Below are 17,809 nucleotides of genomic sequence, written 5' to 3'. Positions count from 1 at the left end.
CATAACAATCCAGAAGCAGAGAGCATTATGATTTATCGTGTACTAAGTGTATATTAGCTAGTGTGACATTTTCAAAACAAATTTATAAAAATGTAATTATTTATTGGAGGAAGATCTACAGAACACAACCTGATACCTATAAGTTTAATGTAGGTCAATAAATATATTAACTGATGGGTTAAGAAGCGCTTCATCTCTCTTGACCTTACCTCGAACTCTTGGTCATATTTTATTTACTCAATATTGCTCATCAGCTTGGGAGAGGATAGGAATGGAGTTCTTAGCTTTTTAGCTGGGAGAACTTGGACCTGAGCCTCTGAGGGTAGAAGGTTTGCCCTAAGTAATAGACTCGGAAAGCTATGGTACACACCAGAGGCAGTTTTCTGAGACACAAATGAACAAAGATTCTATGTGACAAGAAGAGGGGACAAATCAGAAGAGAAATGCTGGTGAGGGCACTAACGTGCCTTTTGGATTCCTGGGATGAATATTTGTTTACTCATTATTTTAAATTTATTTCTATGGGACAGGGTTTTCATGTAGCCCAGGATTTTCCCTAACTCACTTGTACAAAATGACTTTGAATTCTTAATTCTCTGACCTCTCTTTCTGGAGTGAGGGATCACAACTACCTGACTTCAGGGTCTCTCTCTCTCTCTCTCTCTCTCTCTCTCTCTCTCTCTCTCTCTCTCTCTCTCTCTCTCTCCCTCCCTCCCTCCCTTCCCCCTTCCTCCCTCCCCCCTCTCCTTCACTTTTACTCTTATCTCATACATTACACCCCAACCACAGTTTCCTCTCCCTCCACTCTTCCCAGTCCCTCCCTCCACCTCTTCTCTCCCACAGATCCACTTCTCCATTTCCCTTAAAAAATGCAGACCTCCCAGGGATATCCATGAAACAAGGCCTAACAAGATACAATAAGAGTAGGTACAAACCCTGATACCAAGGCTGGACAAGACAACCCACTAGAAGGGAAAGGGTCCTAAGTACAAGCCAAAGAGTCAGAGAATCTCCACTCTCTCTGTTGGTAGTTCCACAAGAACACTCAGCTACACAATCATAAGTTATATGCACGGACCTATACAGGATCTGTGTTTGTCACTTCAGTCTATGTGAGCCCCTATGAGCCCTGCTTAGCTGATTCTATGGGCTGTGTTCTTGTGGTGTCTCCATCCCTCTGACTCCTACAATCCTTCCTCCCCTGGGTGCCTGAATCTTGATGGAGGAATGATGAGTGATCTATTTTCTGGGTGAGGTGGAAGGTTCTTGAACTTCATGGGCACTTCCATTTGGGAGTTTTACCTTTTCGTTTTTGTGAAAGCCTCACTCTGTTGTTCAGGCCATCACAGAACTTGTTTTATGTCGCAGGTTGGCCTCGGACTTGCAGCGGATCCCCAGTCTCCCCATCAGGATAATAGCCTTGATCTACCATATCTGGCTCCTCCAGTGTACGTTTTATGTAGGATTGGGAGGTATAGTGCTTTGTAGAACTCACAAGCCCACAGTCTTCCCCAGCTCCCAGTCTTGACAGTCTTTGAGATCCATATCCCTAATGGTAAGTGTCCCAGTAGGACCATTTCACAGTGGACACTCCACTCCCACAGAACCATGCCTCTTCTAACTAAGACACAGCAATCTCATGACCCTCCTTTCCCTTTGGCCACTTGCATGGTGCACTTCTGCTACCTGGCATCAAAAATTAGAGTTTTATGGCTCAGTGCTAGAACATTTCTCTTTTTCTTCTCCATCCTTTTCCTAAATGTTCAAACCTAGACCCATGACTTCAGTCCCATATTTTATTTATTTATCTGTTTTGTTTTTTATAATATAGGTTTTTTTTGTGTAGCCTTGGCTATTCTGGAACTAGCTCTTTAGACTAGGTGGACCTTGAACTCACAGAGATCTATCTGCCTCTGCCTTCTAAGTGCTGGGATTAAAGTTGTGCACCACCACCACCCTCTCAGTTCCATCTTTTATTAAATGGCTGAATGATACATTTTCCCCTTCAAGCCTTATTCCTTCTTTGAATTTCACCGTTGTTCATACATGATCTCAATCTGATATCTCCCTTGGCCAAGTCACAGGTGGAGTAGCATATGGACGCTGATGGCTTGTTTTCATCAACTCCCCCATTTCAGCCTGCTGGCTCCATCCCCTCTTTCAAATAAGAAGACAGACAGGCAGTTGGGACTCCAATTTATATGTAAATGGTTCACAAGTCCTGTTTTCTTAGTCAAATATGCTACAATGTATTTCAATCTTACTCTCCATGGTTACAATTTATAAACATTTGCGTGAAAATGAGAAGCAAACAGGGACATGTGACTGTAGCTGCTCATGATTATTCTGGGTGTTTCATTCAACAGGTGGAGGAGGAAATCCAAAGCACCACAGCAATTGTAGATATTGTTTTCTGAGAAAGATTGTTTGCATAGGAAAACACTTACAAATAATGATTCATGAGAATATTTAGGAACAAAATAAATACATGGCTCTATGTTTTCATATAAAGCAGATGCAATTACCTTTGAGATGCTAATATCCATGAGAAAAAATTGAAAGTGTCTCCGAGTAGTTGGTTAAAATCTATTACAAAACTATAATTTAGTAGAAAAATGGAATAAAAATGACAACAATTTTATTATAATTTAAATGGCTATGAATATTCAGGGGAAAATTTTAATTATAATTTATTATAATTATTGCTACAATTATAATAATTACAATTATAACCTATTCTAGATATTTTCTCTCCTTTTTTGTTTTTATTTATTCTTCTCTCACACAATGCACCCAACCACAGCCTCCCTTCCTTCCACTCCTCCCAGTCCTCCTCCACTTCTCTCCCCCAGATCTGCTGCTCCTCTGTTTCCCATCAGAAAAGAGCAGGATTCCCATGGATGTCAACCAAACCTGGCATAGCAAGATGCAGTAAGACTCAGCAGAAACCCTCATATCTAGGCTGGATGAGGCAACCCAGTGGGAAGACAAGGGTTTTATGAGCAGGCACAAGAGTTAGCCACACCTCCACTTTCACTGTTAGGATTCCCACAGAAACTTTAAGCTCAACTACCATAGCATGTATACAGAGGACCTAGTGCAGACCCATTCAGGATTAATAATTGCTACTTTAGACTCTGAGTTCCTTTGAGCCCTGCTTAGTTTATCCCATGGGGTATGTTCTCCTGGTGTCCTTGACCCCTCTGGCTCCTACAATCCTTCCTTCTCATGTCTGTAAGGTTACGTGAGCTCTGCCTAATATTTAGCTGTGGGTCTCTGTATCTTCTCCCATCAGCTGCTGGATGAAGTCTCTCATATACATATGTTCTATGAGTAAAGCAAAATATCATTAGGAATCAGTTCATTGACATTTTCTTTTGTCAGTTGTTTTAGCTTCTACCCTGGGTCTCTGAGACATCCAGCTTCTAGTTCCTGGTCATCCAGGCAGTGTTGCACATGGCTCCCTCTTCCCTCTTGTGGCTCAGGCCTCAAGTTAGACAAGTCATTAGTTGACCATTTTCACAAGCTCTGAGCCAATATTGCCCTTGCATATCTTTGCAGGCAGGACAGATTGTAGGTCAAAGATTTTGTAGCTAGTTTTAGGTCCCAGTTTTACCACTGGATGCCTTTCATGGTTACAGAAGATGTTGGTTCAGGCTTCATATCCTCCGTTACTAGGATTCCTATCTAGGGTCACCACCATAGGTTCCAGGTCATTTGAGAAGCGGAAACTTCAATTGAGAAAGTTTTTCCATTAAATTGAGCTATAAGCAAGTCTGTGGGGATGTTTTCTCAACTAATGACTGATGGAGGGAGATCCCAGGCCACTGTTGGCAGTACCACCCTTGGCAGGTGTTCCTTGGTTGTATATGGAAGCAGGCTGAGCGGGCCATTGGACAAGGGGGTAAGAGGCATTCCTTCATGGTTTGCTTCAGTTTCTGGCTCCAGGTTCCTGCTTTGGTCCTAGCATTCACTTCCCTCCATAACAGACTGTGACCATGATATCTTTTGTCTCCAGATTCCTTGAAATTCTGCCTTAATTTCCTTTTATGATGGCCTGTAAGCTGTGAGATTAAATTAATCATTTGCTCTCCAAATTGCTTTTGGTCATGGTGTTTTATCACAGCAACAGAAAGCAAACTAAGATACTAGTAAATCAAAATATTGAAACACCATGATACTGGTATAGGAACCCCCGGAAATACTGATAGCATAACAGAATGTGTCATTTGTGTATTTATATAGCTATTCTTCCATGTGTGAGTATGTATCCTCTATCTCTATCTATCTATCTATCTATCTATCTATCTATCTATCTATCTATCATCTATCTATCATCTATCTATCTATCTATCTATCTATCTATCTATCTATCTATCATCTATCTATCTATCTATCTATCTATCTATCTATCTATCTATCTATCTATCTATCTATCTATCTCCTCCTCCATCATCATCATCATCATCATCATCATCATCATCATCTATGTATCTATTTTTTACTTAAATATTTGTATATGATGGCTAATCTTTTTGTTAACATGCTAGAATTTAGAATCACCATGAAAACACATCTCTGTACGAGTCTATAAGGTTGTTTCCTGGAAAATGTAGCTGAGCAGGGAAGACCCAACCTGAATGCAGCTAGCATCATCCCATGGGCTGGTCTCTTAAACTGAATAAAAACGAACAAAGGTGAGAGGGGACTGGACCCCATAGTTCATCTCTATCTGCTTCATGACTACATGTGCAACATGACTGGCTGCTTCCTGTTCCCAACCGGGTGACTTCTTCACCAGAATGTACTTGACTTTCCCACTGTGAGCTTAGATGAAATCTTTCCCTCCTTAAATTTTCTTGTCAAGTATTTTTTTTGTCACTGCATTGAGGAAAACAACTAACACTACCCATCCATCTTGACAGTCAAAGGTGAGATTCCTTCACCTCGACCAGCTTCTGCTCACAACGAATCCAAACGCTGCTTGGTGAAACGGTGCTGAAGATCAGAAGATGCTGATTCTATGGATCAGCGCAGTCAAATAATATCTATATAGATTTCTCAATTTTCTAAAAACTGATTTTTACTGTGATATTATGCTATACGATTTGTGTGGGTATTGCCACCATAAAATACGTTGATCACTATAAATTATTAAACATATTTTTTCTTTGCACTTATAATAATGTCAGATCATTTTCCTGTGATAAAATTATCTCTCATCCCACTTAGAGTTTCACTCTGTTTTCTTGAATGAATGGGGAGAATCAAATCATGATTGGAATGAACAGATTTTCACTTCAGCAGCTCCAAGTGCTCTTATAAAAACTGGCATTACTTAACACTGCAGAGAGTTCTGTTGCAGCTAATGGAGCCCGCATGCTCAAGCTAATTACTTCACTTATTGTAAGTGCTCATGAAAGCCTGGAACCAGAATGAGTAAATCTACACTAGGAGAACATGATACAATCTATGCTATGGTTTTCACACTGTGGTAATGACCTCAATGTCACTGTAACAGAAATATCTGAAAGAAACAACTGAAGAGGGGGAAGGATCTTTTCGGCTCCTGGTTTCAGAGGGACTTCCATCTGCCATGTCGAGCAAGGCATGGAAGGGCTGTTCTGTCAGCTGTTGTGATGACTGAGGCTGGGTCACATGGCCAGGAAGTGGACAGAACTGGTCTAGAACTAGGGCCATCTCCAGTGACTCATGTTCCTCCGTAAATCCCCACCACCTAGCAACTCTACAGCCTTCAAAATAGTGCCAGAAGCTGATGATTGATTGTTCTGCACATGAGTCTGTGGGAAGCATTGTACATACAAGTCACAATACATATGGAGTACCCCCCCCCCCAAGAATCTTGTGCAAAGGTTTGGATGCAGCTCACGGGCAGTGGTAGGGAAGTGATTGACTCATGAGGATGCTAATGAATGGACTAATTATTGATAGATTGAAAATATGACAGCATTATCCATAGTGCTGAAAACAGAAGGTGGGGCGTTGTTGGAGAGGGTAGGTCACTGGACCACCCTCTAGAGAGATAGAACTTGTCCTTTCGTTGCTATTGTCCACTTCTTCCTGATTGCCATAAAAGGATCAGCCCCCTTTAGCGCATACATCTTCACTGCTGTGATGTTTGTGTTACCTAAGGCCCTAAGTAACCAGGTTCAACCGACTTGAACTACAACTTCTGATGCCAAGGTCTAAACAATTTTTTTTTTTAAAGATTGCCCTCTCAGGTGTGTTTCACAAGAGTAAGAAGAGTAAGTAACACAGCATGTTCCTGGATCTTGTGTAAATACGCAATCCGAGTCTCTGTCTGTTGGGTGCATATCTTCCACTTCAATCTTTTTATGTAATTAGAAATTCATTCACGAATTATTTGCTTGTGATACATTTGGTACTATCACTGCGTGCTTCCTAGTAGCTAGTATTAAGAAATGCCATTTTGTTAGTTGCACAATCCATTAAGTCTCTCAGAGACAGGTATGGAGTAATTAAGTTGTTATTAAATATCGTTTCATTCTTTTGAAGGATTGCCAGCGGGGCTTACTGTAAACGAGAACGATGAAAAACAACAGGTTGTATATTCGGAGCATTTGACAGGACAAAGCCACTGTAGCAAGTGTGTTCACACCACCCATTTTGTGCTCTACAGCAGGACTTCCCATTCACTGTTTTTCTACAACCCACGTAGTCCTAACCTATAATTTATCAATTCCCTACTCACTGTGATTGGCAGCTGATGACTTCCTGTGTATCACAGGCCAATTAGTTGGTAGGTAATAGAGAGTTGTCAAGGATGTAAGATTCTTACTACTACAGTTGTATTGTGAGTAAGTCCTGCCAGCTTGCCTGAAAAAGAGATAGAGAGTAATGCTGGCTGTTATTTTGGTTATAAATGTATTAAAATTCACGTCTGTGGTGTCACTTATATACCACCGGAACCAGGAGAGGATTTGGGAACTCATAATGGGATTGTAACAAACCCATTCAACACCATGTGCTGTAGGTGTGTATTAAATACTTGACAAAATCAAATTATAGATGTTTCATTCTAGTCTTTGTCCTTCTCTCCCTGCTCCCAAAACTGAGCAGAGAAAGTGTGAATTATAATCTTTGGGAATTAAAAGTGAGATTACCATGTATCTTGCAGTATCAAAAGAAACGCTAATGGGATATTATTATGAATACCTTATAACAGAACTCTGTAAATGAAACGACAGCCTTCCTGGAAAATCACATACACAGACATGGGCATAAAGAGAGAGAGAGTAAAAATAGTTTGAAATGAACAACAAAGCTGAAAAATACCTTTACAACTTTAGACAGATAAATATTACTGGACGGACTAATTATTAAATTCTACAAAATTTATTTTCTAGAAGAGAGTCTCATGTATTTAAAGCTGGCCTCAAACTCACAACATTGCTAAAGATGACCTTGAACTTCTGATCCTTTAGTCTCTGTCCCCCAAGGGTTGAGATGATGTCCTGTACCATCATGTTTGATTTATAGAAACTGAGTTCTGGGCTTCATGCATGCTAGGTAAGCACTCCATTGACTTAACCTGCTTCTCCGGGCCTCAAACTTTTGAGATAAAAATAATTTGAACATCCCAAATGCTTCCAGTGAAGTGATAGCCTAGTGTCCTCATTTTGTCTCATGACGTTGCTATCATAAAATTGGTGACAGATCTTAGGAAGGACATGGTGAGCAATACAAGTATTGGTAAGGATCTCCAATGCTCAAGGACAAAAATAGCTGCAATGAGACGTTAGCAAATCCATTTATAGCAGTAAATGTAAAATGAGCAGAGTAAGGGTATGCTAGTAGCACGCCAGTGCTAAAGAAAGCTGACAAAATACATTGGATTTACAGAGCAAAAGCAAGGAAATATCTTCTTTTAATTTCATTAAACAGATACTTATCAAAACTAGAAGTCTCCATTAAGTTCAAGTAGCCTCAGCAAAGTTGGAATGCAATGGAGTTTACTTTGGTACAAGTATTTAATAAATGCCCACAGAGCATATTTGACACTCATTTCTATTAAGAGCTGGAGTTTTATAGACTTTTCCTGTGGGTTTGGTTTTTTTTCTTTGTTTTTGTTTTTGTTTTTCGAGACAGGGTTTCTCTGCAGCTTTAGAGCCTGTCCTGGAACTAGCTCTTGTAGATCAGGCTGGCCTCGAACTCAGAGATCTGCCTGCCTCTGCCTCCTGAGTGCTGGGATTAAAGGTGTGTGCCACCACCGCCCGGCCCTCGTGTGGGTTTGGAAACAACACAAGGTTGCTTTACAAAGATAGTTGCTGGTATATATAGCAACAAGCAGAAGCTGAAGTTTGAGCAACACATTAATTAAAATAGCAAACACTTAGAAGTAAATCAATAGAAGCAAATGGAGAGATACAGAATGGCTATGTTTGGCAAGAAATGAATTTGCCAAGTTGTAACTTTCCCTAACTTGCTCTGAGGATTTAAATCACTTCCAATAAAAACTTCAGTGGACCTTTTCTTTTGTGTGTGTGTCATGTCAAAGGGCAGCTGTGAAAATTATGCAGAGTTACAAAATTTAAAGAATAGTCGCGCTATTGTACGTATAAATATGTCAATTTGGGTTGTGATAGAAGATAGAAGGAAGCACATGAATGGTCAGCGAGCAGTGCCTAGAAGTAGAACCTGCCATATTGGATTTATGAAAACTGAACATGTAAATGAAAGGCTGATGTTTTCCACACATGGTGCTTGACGTTTGGACATCTTTATGGTAGGATGTGGATCTTACGCCACATTTAGGACAGAAGTCACTTTCAGATGGTTCAGAGACCTACATATATTAACCAAATCAGTAAAACGTGTGTAGGTTATAAGCAGAATATCTACATGGTCTCAGCTAGGAGTGGACTCTTCAACATGGCATGGAATTTACTTACTGGGAGGAAAGGATTCATAAAATTCATTCGATTAAAATTAAGCAGCTTTGTTCTTTTGGTTTGTATTTTGATGATGCCAAAAAGACAAATCACAGAGTGGGGTGAATTTGCCACCGTTTGAATCAATACATCCAGAATATAAAAGGAATTATACAAATCAAATAAAAAGAAAGTCAGTCAAGGAGAAAAAATGGGCAACTGATTTTAAAAGTAAGGGAATCAAAATAATCAGTGTGCACTTAAATTGGCATTTAACCTCTTGGGAAACAGAAAAGAGCAAGTGGGTACCTGAGGAGAAACTTTGGGCTCTTCACCAGATTGCAGACAGTTTAAAAGTCCTTCAGCCCCAATGGAAGACGGCAGAACAATAGCAACATTCAAAAGCCAGAAGACGGGAACACTGGCAGCAGCATGGTGGAAAAATGTTTTGATTTTATTTAGCAAATGCAGATGTGCACAATCAGGAATTCTTCTCCCAGCTATTTGGCTTATTGTTGAAATGCATACTTATGAGCACCGTGGCTCTCTTGACAGTGCTGATCAAAATGGTCCCAGATGGAATGCTGCCCAAACATCTACCCACAGTAAAATGAATAGACAAATTGTTTATTCATGTAATAAAATGATATTCAAGAATGAAATGAACAAACTGCAGCCATATTTTCAGAATATGCAAATTCTGAAAACAAAATATTCTATCAAAGAAACTGCAAAAACAGATGAAAGCCAACCACATAGTTTGGAAATTTCCCCCTCAATAATAAAATTTTAAAAGTTAAGGAGGAATTGATGATAACAGTGGAAATAGAGATGGCCCCAAGGGGAGAGAGGAGGTTGAGATCAGCAAGAGTCACCCAGGGGAGTCATTCTCTGATGCTGGAGAAGCTCAGTATTGGCCTTGGCTGGGTTCACAATGAGACCTACCTTAACCATCATTAGTGAAACTGCAGTTTCCTGGGCTTTGCTAAACACCACTGCAATAGGCTGGCTCTCTATTCACTTGAACTTTACAATGTACAAGGTGTCAGTGTGCACAGGATGTGGAGGGGATCCAGAGGGGAGCTGGGGTTAGGGGAAGAAGATAATTGGAAGACTGTCTTTGACCTGGGATGAGAAGTGACTTAAGGAGCAGCAGGATCACCTATGTGTTTAATTCCAGTCACAAATGACTTCTTGATTACTCAGAATGTCTCAGTGAGAGATAGTTGCAATTTGCCTGTGCCTGGGAGCACAGGTGGGGTGACAGATGCTGGTGATGAACGTGATGGTTAATGATGGCAGCCAGAGTGCGAATATGTGATGGCTAATTCTGAAGGTCAGCTTGACTGGGTTGAGGAACATGGGTTGTAGTGAAGTGTGCCCCTGGATATGGCTATGTGTGTGTTTCCAGAGACGGTTAGATGGTTAGAGATCCGAGTTAATAAATGATTTAATCTACTGATGAATTCATCATGTGATGACATTATCAGGAAGGGGTGAAATTTTGAAGGAAAAGCCTACTTGGCAGGTGGTCGGTGAAGTATGGGGACTATTCCATACTCTTGGCTCCTTTTTCTATTCTCTCTGTTTCCTGCTCACCATGAGGAGGCTTCCAATGCCTCAATGTGAATTGCTTCATCATACTGGTCGTCCATGGTGGACCAGTCTTTTTGACACCATGATCCAAAATAAATTCAAGTTGTTCCGGTCAGATGTCTTGGTCATAGCAACAGGATGCTAACTAGTACCGATTCACAGCAGTGAGTAGAGTATAGATAAGTGTCATCCAGGTAGTTTTGTTGAGTTCCTTGATGACTCTGGTCCAGTCATTCAATTTAATCCATTTATCTAACAAATAAATTTGAAGCCGGGCGGTGGTGGCGCACGCCTTTAATCCCAGCACTCGGGAGGCAGAGGCAGGTGGATCTCTGTGAGTTCGAGGCCAGCCTGGTCTACAAGAGCTAGTTCCAGGACAGGCTCTAAAAAAGCTGCAGAGAAACCCTGTCTCGAAAAACCAAAATAAATAAATAAATAAATAAATAAATAAAATAATAAATAAATAAATAAATAAATAAATAAATAAATAAATAAATTTGAGCAACAACTCTGTCCCATGCTCTTTGAAAGAGATCATGGATCCGGTGGTGAGTAAGGCCGGTCTTGCTTTATTAACTGTGATTCATATCGGTTGGTTGTTGGCATCTGCTTGCCCTCCAGAGCAGGGTGAATGATTTGGGACCCCAGAATCACCATCACCATAGATGTTCGCCTCATTATCTTCTCTACAGGAGGTCAAATAAATTGTGTTTTCTGATATGAGGTCTGTTTGATGACGTGAATTTTCCTGCGCCCAGCACATGCCATGTGGGTTTTCACCTTAGCCCATGTTAGCACATTAGTTCCTATGGTGCTTAACCGAGCTTAGCCAATCTGTTAGTTTTAGGAAACAAGAAGGAATTTACCCATCCCGGGAAGTGCTTAGTGGCTCTGCTGCATCAGGTTCTTTCTGATTTCAGCCTTGCCTCTGCAGAGGTTCCCTGGAGCCACAGTGGGGAGAACAGACACATTGGTAATCATTTTCTTTATAGGAGACAATTTTATAGAATAGTGAAAGGCAGAATAAAACTAAATCTTAGGTGTACCTTTTAAATAACTGCTATTTCAAACTGTTAACTTGAGAACTTGATTTTTTTTCTCTTAAAAGTTAGATTGTGTTTGAATTATTTTCTATAAGAAGATTTTACCCGCCAGTAGTATAAAATATGATGTGTAGTAGATTTCACTGGACAGAACTGAATAGGGCTATAAGATGGAATTATTGAACACAAGTAAAATTTTGGCTTATTATATATGTGCAACCAGGTACCACATACATAAAGACATTTTGTTTGTCTGGGCATGGTACAAGTGCATAACTTTTGTTTTGGAGAGGAAGAGACAGGGGATCACGAATTCAAAGCCAGTCTTGTCTACATAGCAATATTAGGGCCAGCCTGGGTTACATGTGATTCTGTTTCAAAAAGCAAAATCCAAGGCAGACTGCTGAGACCACCACCTCCACTACCACACCCACCACCACGAAAGGCCAGATGTGGTGTCTCACAGTGCAAGGCTTCAGGATCAAAACAAGTTTGAGGCCAGTCTGGTATATAGTGAGTTCTGGCCTAACCAGTACTACCTAGGGAGACTTTGTCTTAACAAAACAAATAAACACAAACAACATACGAAAGATATTTTGGTCAATGAAGACCATATATATATATATATATATATATATATATATATATATATATATATATATATAATGTGTCTCTTATCATGTATGAGATCATAATTGAACTGAAAAATTCCTATTTCTTGGTGACAGGGTAGCCATCCTGATGTCACAGCTCAATGCATGACTCATGTGTCCGTGATGACTCTGGTATGGGTAAAGCCTCTGTGCTGCCCATCATGTAAAAGCGTAACCTAGGAAACAGCTCCATGTAGTTCACAACATCATGTTTTTAGCACCATTTTAGAAAGTATTCTTTCTGTTTCTAAAAAATAATGTTTACTGTAAAATAACATCCTCTGACTACCCCCACCTAAGACAGCGTCTCATGTAGCCCAGGCTGCCCTTAAATGTAGCCTAGGATGACCCTGAATTTCAGCTCCTGCTGCCTCCACTTCCTCAGTGCCAGGATTGCAGGCATGCACCACACCTGGCCTACGAGGTGTGAGGGATGAAAGCCAGAGCTGCGTGTGTACTAGGCAATCACTCTACCCGCAACTGGATTTTCCTTCCTTGTCTCCTTCCATCCCCTCCTTTCTCCTTTGCTTGCTTCCGTCTTTCCATCTGTCTGACTTTCATATCCCCTCTTGATTCCACTGAGGGCTGGTACAGAGAAATAAATGGTCTAGGTTCTGCAAGCACACTCCCTCACCGCACGCCTACATTATGACAAAGCCACCAGTGGCATGTTCCTGGTATCCATTAGTTTCCTTGCAGTTCTCAGCGTACGACTACATATGCCCGATCTTTCACATTTCAGCTTTGTAAATTATTTCGTTTTGAGTTTTATGGCTTTTCTCTCATGAAAAGTAGCATAACTCTTGAAATTCTTTTCTGGCGAACTTTCTAGACTTTGACTGACAGAACAAATGATTCCTTGATGGGACAGATAATCTTAATGAGACCACACACGTGAATTACTAATGGAAACTTGTTAACAGTCTCTTATATTGGGTTTGTTCTGTCTTATTATTCTTTTGACAAACAGTTCTTTCCCCAAATTCTTTTATAAACGTGATAGCTAATGGAAGAACTAGCAAACGGTCACTGATCCTGCTCCTTACAGTAAGCAGTAAGCAGTAAGGTGCAGCGCCTGTCCCCATTCCCCTGACTGGTTGAGGATTCAAAGCCATGAACTATATTTCAGTTATAAGTGTAATCACAAGGTTGGAATACAATGCTGGTAAGGAAAGTGGCAGGGAAATTAGCTGACATCGGAAACAGAAGGGAAGGGGTCTTCTGGCATGGAGTGGCCTGAGCTGAGGCTTGTACAAGTTCTAACCATGGGTTACTGAGACCTAATTTGCTCCGTGGCCACCAAAGCCAAAGAGCAAAGGTCATAAGGTACAGAGTTCAGGAGAATTCAAGTGGGTTGAGTGCAGACTGAGAGGAGGAATGAAATAGACGGAAATTGCGGTTGGTGAGGTAGAAATTAATTAAGGACCTCATAAATAATTTTAAAGACTTTTAAGAAAACTATACCAGGGATTAAACCCAGGGCCTGTGTGCACAAGGCAACTACTTTAGCCCCGAGCTCTATTTTTAGACATGCTTTGAGGAGATTTACATATCCTGAAAGTAGTGTGTTACCATGAAGGAGCCGTGAGTGGAGAAGGAGGGCATTTTCAACAGATGAGTTGGAGAGCAGAGGACCCCAGAGTGCGTGCAGCATATGAATGGGAAAGAAGGGCATTTACAGGTGAGGCTCCAAACACTAGCCTAAAGAAATAAAATTGATCATATGTAAAATATTCATTTTGTTCCAAATCCCCGTGTGACCCGGATTTTGCTCTGCAAGATTTCCAGGTTATTTTAGTCTCAATTTGCCCTGTGTGTCTATAGTGGAGGGTAGTAGGTGAGTTAAGAGTGGCTGTATGGATACTAGGCTGTGTGCAGACCTCTATTCTCTGTTTGTACCCTCTAATCTAATCCCCCCAGTTTCAGACCCAGCTCTGCAACACAGCATACATGGCAACCTTCCCAACCTTGTCTCCCTGTTCCAATTTTCTATGGATCCCACCCATCTTCTCTTCTAACTTTCTTCTGTCCACTTGATGCTTTGTTCCAAAACCCAACTGGAGCAGACATGGTGTAGGATTCCCTTCTTTTTGCTGTGAATAGGTTTCATTATTGGTTGATGAAGAAGCTTCTTTGGCCTGTGGCAAGGCAGAATATAGCACAGCAGGAGATTCAAGCAGAGATAGAAGAGGAAAGAAGGCAGAGTCAGAGAGACATTATGTAGCCACCCTAGAAGCAAGATGTAAAGTATCTTGAGCCTCATGGTAAAATAGAAAAATAATAGAAATAGGTTAATTTAAGATATAAGAACTAGCTAGAAATATGCCTGAGCTATCAGCCAAACAGTGTTGTATATATTTTCTGTCTGACTATTTGGATCTGGGCAGCTAGAAAAATAAAAGCACAGCCTCCATTTACACAGACATTTCTGCTAACCCAAGGGCCACTCCTCCCAGGTTAACAAGTATGCTGAAGGAGGACCCACCCCTCTTCTACTGCTCCTGAGACCCAAGCCCCTTCCCAGTCTCATTCCCAGCTCTGTAACAGGAAACCTCTTACTCCAGCCCTTATTGAAACCCAGAAACCTTCTCCAACCTTGCTTCCTCCAACTCAGTCCACTATCCTTGCCTCCAACACCAGCAAGTACTACCTTTGAAGACACTTGAGAATGCCAGGAAAAGAGGCAACACACAGCCATCATACTCTCTGAAAATCCAGAGAGGAAACAGAAACCAAGGAATAAATAGCATCCACACAACAAAGACAAATCTAGAAATCAGCAAGTAGACCTATGATGCCAAACCCAGATGACTCAATAACTGCCAGGTCAATATATCTCCACTAGAGCCTAACTGAGTATCTAAAATAGCTGAAGCACAAGAAAAAGACCTTAAAACCAACTTTACAAAGATAAGTCCCTTAAAGAGAAAAAGAATAAATCCCTTAAATAAATCCAGGAAAAGACAAACAAACAGTTGAAGAAAACAAATAAATCAAGACTTAAAATTGAAATAGAATCAACGAAGGAAACAAAAACTGAGGGAATTCTAGTTGTTTCTAGTTTCTGGTTATTATGAATGAAGCAACAATAAATATGGTTGAGCAAGTGTCTTTGTGGTAGGATGGAGCATCCTTTAGGTATATGCCCAAGAGTTATAGCTGGATCTTGAGGTACTCCACAGACTACCTACCAAAAGGAGCATAAATATAAACCCAGCCATAAAACCTTTAACCTATGATCTGTCCTGCTTCCAAGATGTGCTAGGGTCATGGTAACACAGAACTTGTAGGAGCAGTCAACCAATGTTTGATTAGACTTAAGGTATACCCCATAAGAAGAAACTCAATACCCAACACTATTTGGGTAACCAAGAACCAGAGACTAGATAGCCCAGACACAAAGGGTAAAATTAAACACCACTAAGCTAAAGAAAAAGTATTAATAAAATGACTCTTATTAATATTCTGCTATACTCATAGATCAGTGCATTATTCAGTCATCATCAGAGAGCCTTCCTCTGCCACCTGATAGGAACAGATATGGAGACCCACAGCCAGACATTATGCAGAGAGAGTCTAAATGGAGATCTACTTCAAATGCCCCCCTCCAGAACTCAGAGGAGGTGAAAAGATTTTAAGAGCTAGAGAGAATGGAGGACACTGGGAGAGCAAGGTCCTCTGAATCAACTAAGCAAGACACATATGAGCTTACAGAGTCTGAAACAGCGAGCGTGGGGCCTACATGGATCTGCACCAGGTCCTCTGCACACGTACTATAGCTATTAGCTTACTGTCTTTATGGGACTCCTGACTATGAGAATGAAAGGGTTCTGACTCTTGTGCCTAATTTTGGAACTCTTCCTCCTTCTGGGTTGCCATGCCCAACTTCTATATAATAGTTTTTGTTTCATTTTCTCATATTTTATTTTGCTGTTATCTATTAGAAAGGGACTAGATCTGGAGGGAAGGGAAGATGGGAAGGATATGGAAAAAGTCAAGGCAGGGGAAATCAGAATCAGCATATACTGTATGAGAAAAGAATTTATTTAATAAAAAGGAAAGAAAAAGAGTGTTTGTATGAGTAAACACAGTTTTATTCCTTTCTCCTAAGGAAAAACATCTATGACACTCTATCAGTGATGTGCAATATAATACAGACAATACAGAAACAAGGGAGGCTGGATTTAAATTATACCAATAAGATAAAACTCATGACACACTGATCCTTTTTTCAATAGCTAACTGGATTACGGGGCTAAGGATGGGTTAACAGTGATTTTGGAGGTTATGGCAAGCATCTAATCCATCTTCCTGCTAGAAAACACCATCGTCTGATAAATGTCACTTCCACAGTTGGAATTAATGGAAGGAGAGTGAGAAGTTAAACAAGCCTTGAACAAAGGTTCCAGAAGGGTTCACGCATATGTTTCCATGGCTTTAGATAGATTGGGAAATGGGGAACAGAGTTCAAAACAGACTTCCAATGACCAACTGACTCCTCCTCCTACTTGAGAAACTATTAACAAAATTGACCTCAGGGTCAGAGACCTAAGAGCGTGTTTGTTTTGAATGAGTATTCTTCTATGATATTTCCCATCATAAAAAAGACCAGCATGAATTTTCAAGGTAGAAAGGGCAAGAACCTGTGTAACAGCCCTGTGCAACAATGTGTCCACTTAAATCTGGGAAAAAAACCAAACAATTGTGCACCATCTTATTTTGAATGAACAGTTGACAGTGCTCTCAGACAAAATTACAAGCTAGACTGCAAATGGAAAGGCACCTTGTAATTAAGCCATTCTAATTGAATACTTTATCTTTTTTAATAGTTTCCCTTGCCTTCAGTTTATTAGCAAACATTGTTATATAGAACAAAGTATTATGTTCTATAGGGAAGTTTGAGCAAAAGGGAAATCATTTGGAGGAAAGAGTAAGTGCTTGGTATCAATTTTCTGAAAGCAGAGGACATTGCTGGTGATGTGGAAGAAATATAGGTAGTTCTCAGTGCTTCTCAGTTCCACATATGTCAGTACACTGAAAATAATTAAAACCCCCACATGCTTGGAGAATAAAATAATTTTATTTTCCTCTCACTTGTGAAGTGACAGGAGGGCTGTACTTGGGTCTCTATCTTGATTTCAGTTTTGCCACATTGCACTTGATTAGTATTTTTGGAAAGGAACCAACTTAGCCCTTGACTCTCATTTGTTGCTTGAATTGATGCATGCCAAATAATACTCATCTCCAAAGATGCTTGTGTCAACTTTCATCTGAGAGATAGATAGCTTTCTCACACAAACAAGAACCAAGATACTATTTTGAGAAGCTAACATTAGAAATGAGGCTTCAGGCATGTATTAGCCACCATTGCTGTGTAACAAAACTCAGTTGCTTAGGACACCACACATTTATTATTCCATGGGTTGGGCGTCGATGTGACATATTTGGTGTCTATGGTTTGGTCTTATCACCAAATTTCCAACCACAGTTGTGGCCGAAAAGAAAGACATTCCAAGGCTCAACCAGGAAAGGATCTTAGCTCTCTTGTGGTTACTGATTTGGTTAGATTTCTTGTGGGTTGTTGGGCTCAGACCTTTAGTTTTCT

This window comes from Arvicola amphibius, chromosome 14 (genome assembly GCF_903992535.2).
Source record: "Arvicola amphibius chromosome 14, mArvAmp1.2, whole genome shotgun sequence".
Taxonomy (NCBI): Eukaryota; Metazoa; Chordata; class Mammalia; order Rodentia; family Cricetidae; genus Arvicola; species Arvicola amphibius.
This window is presented reverse-complemented; position numbering follows the sequence as displayed.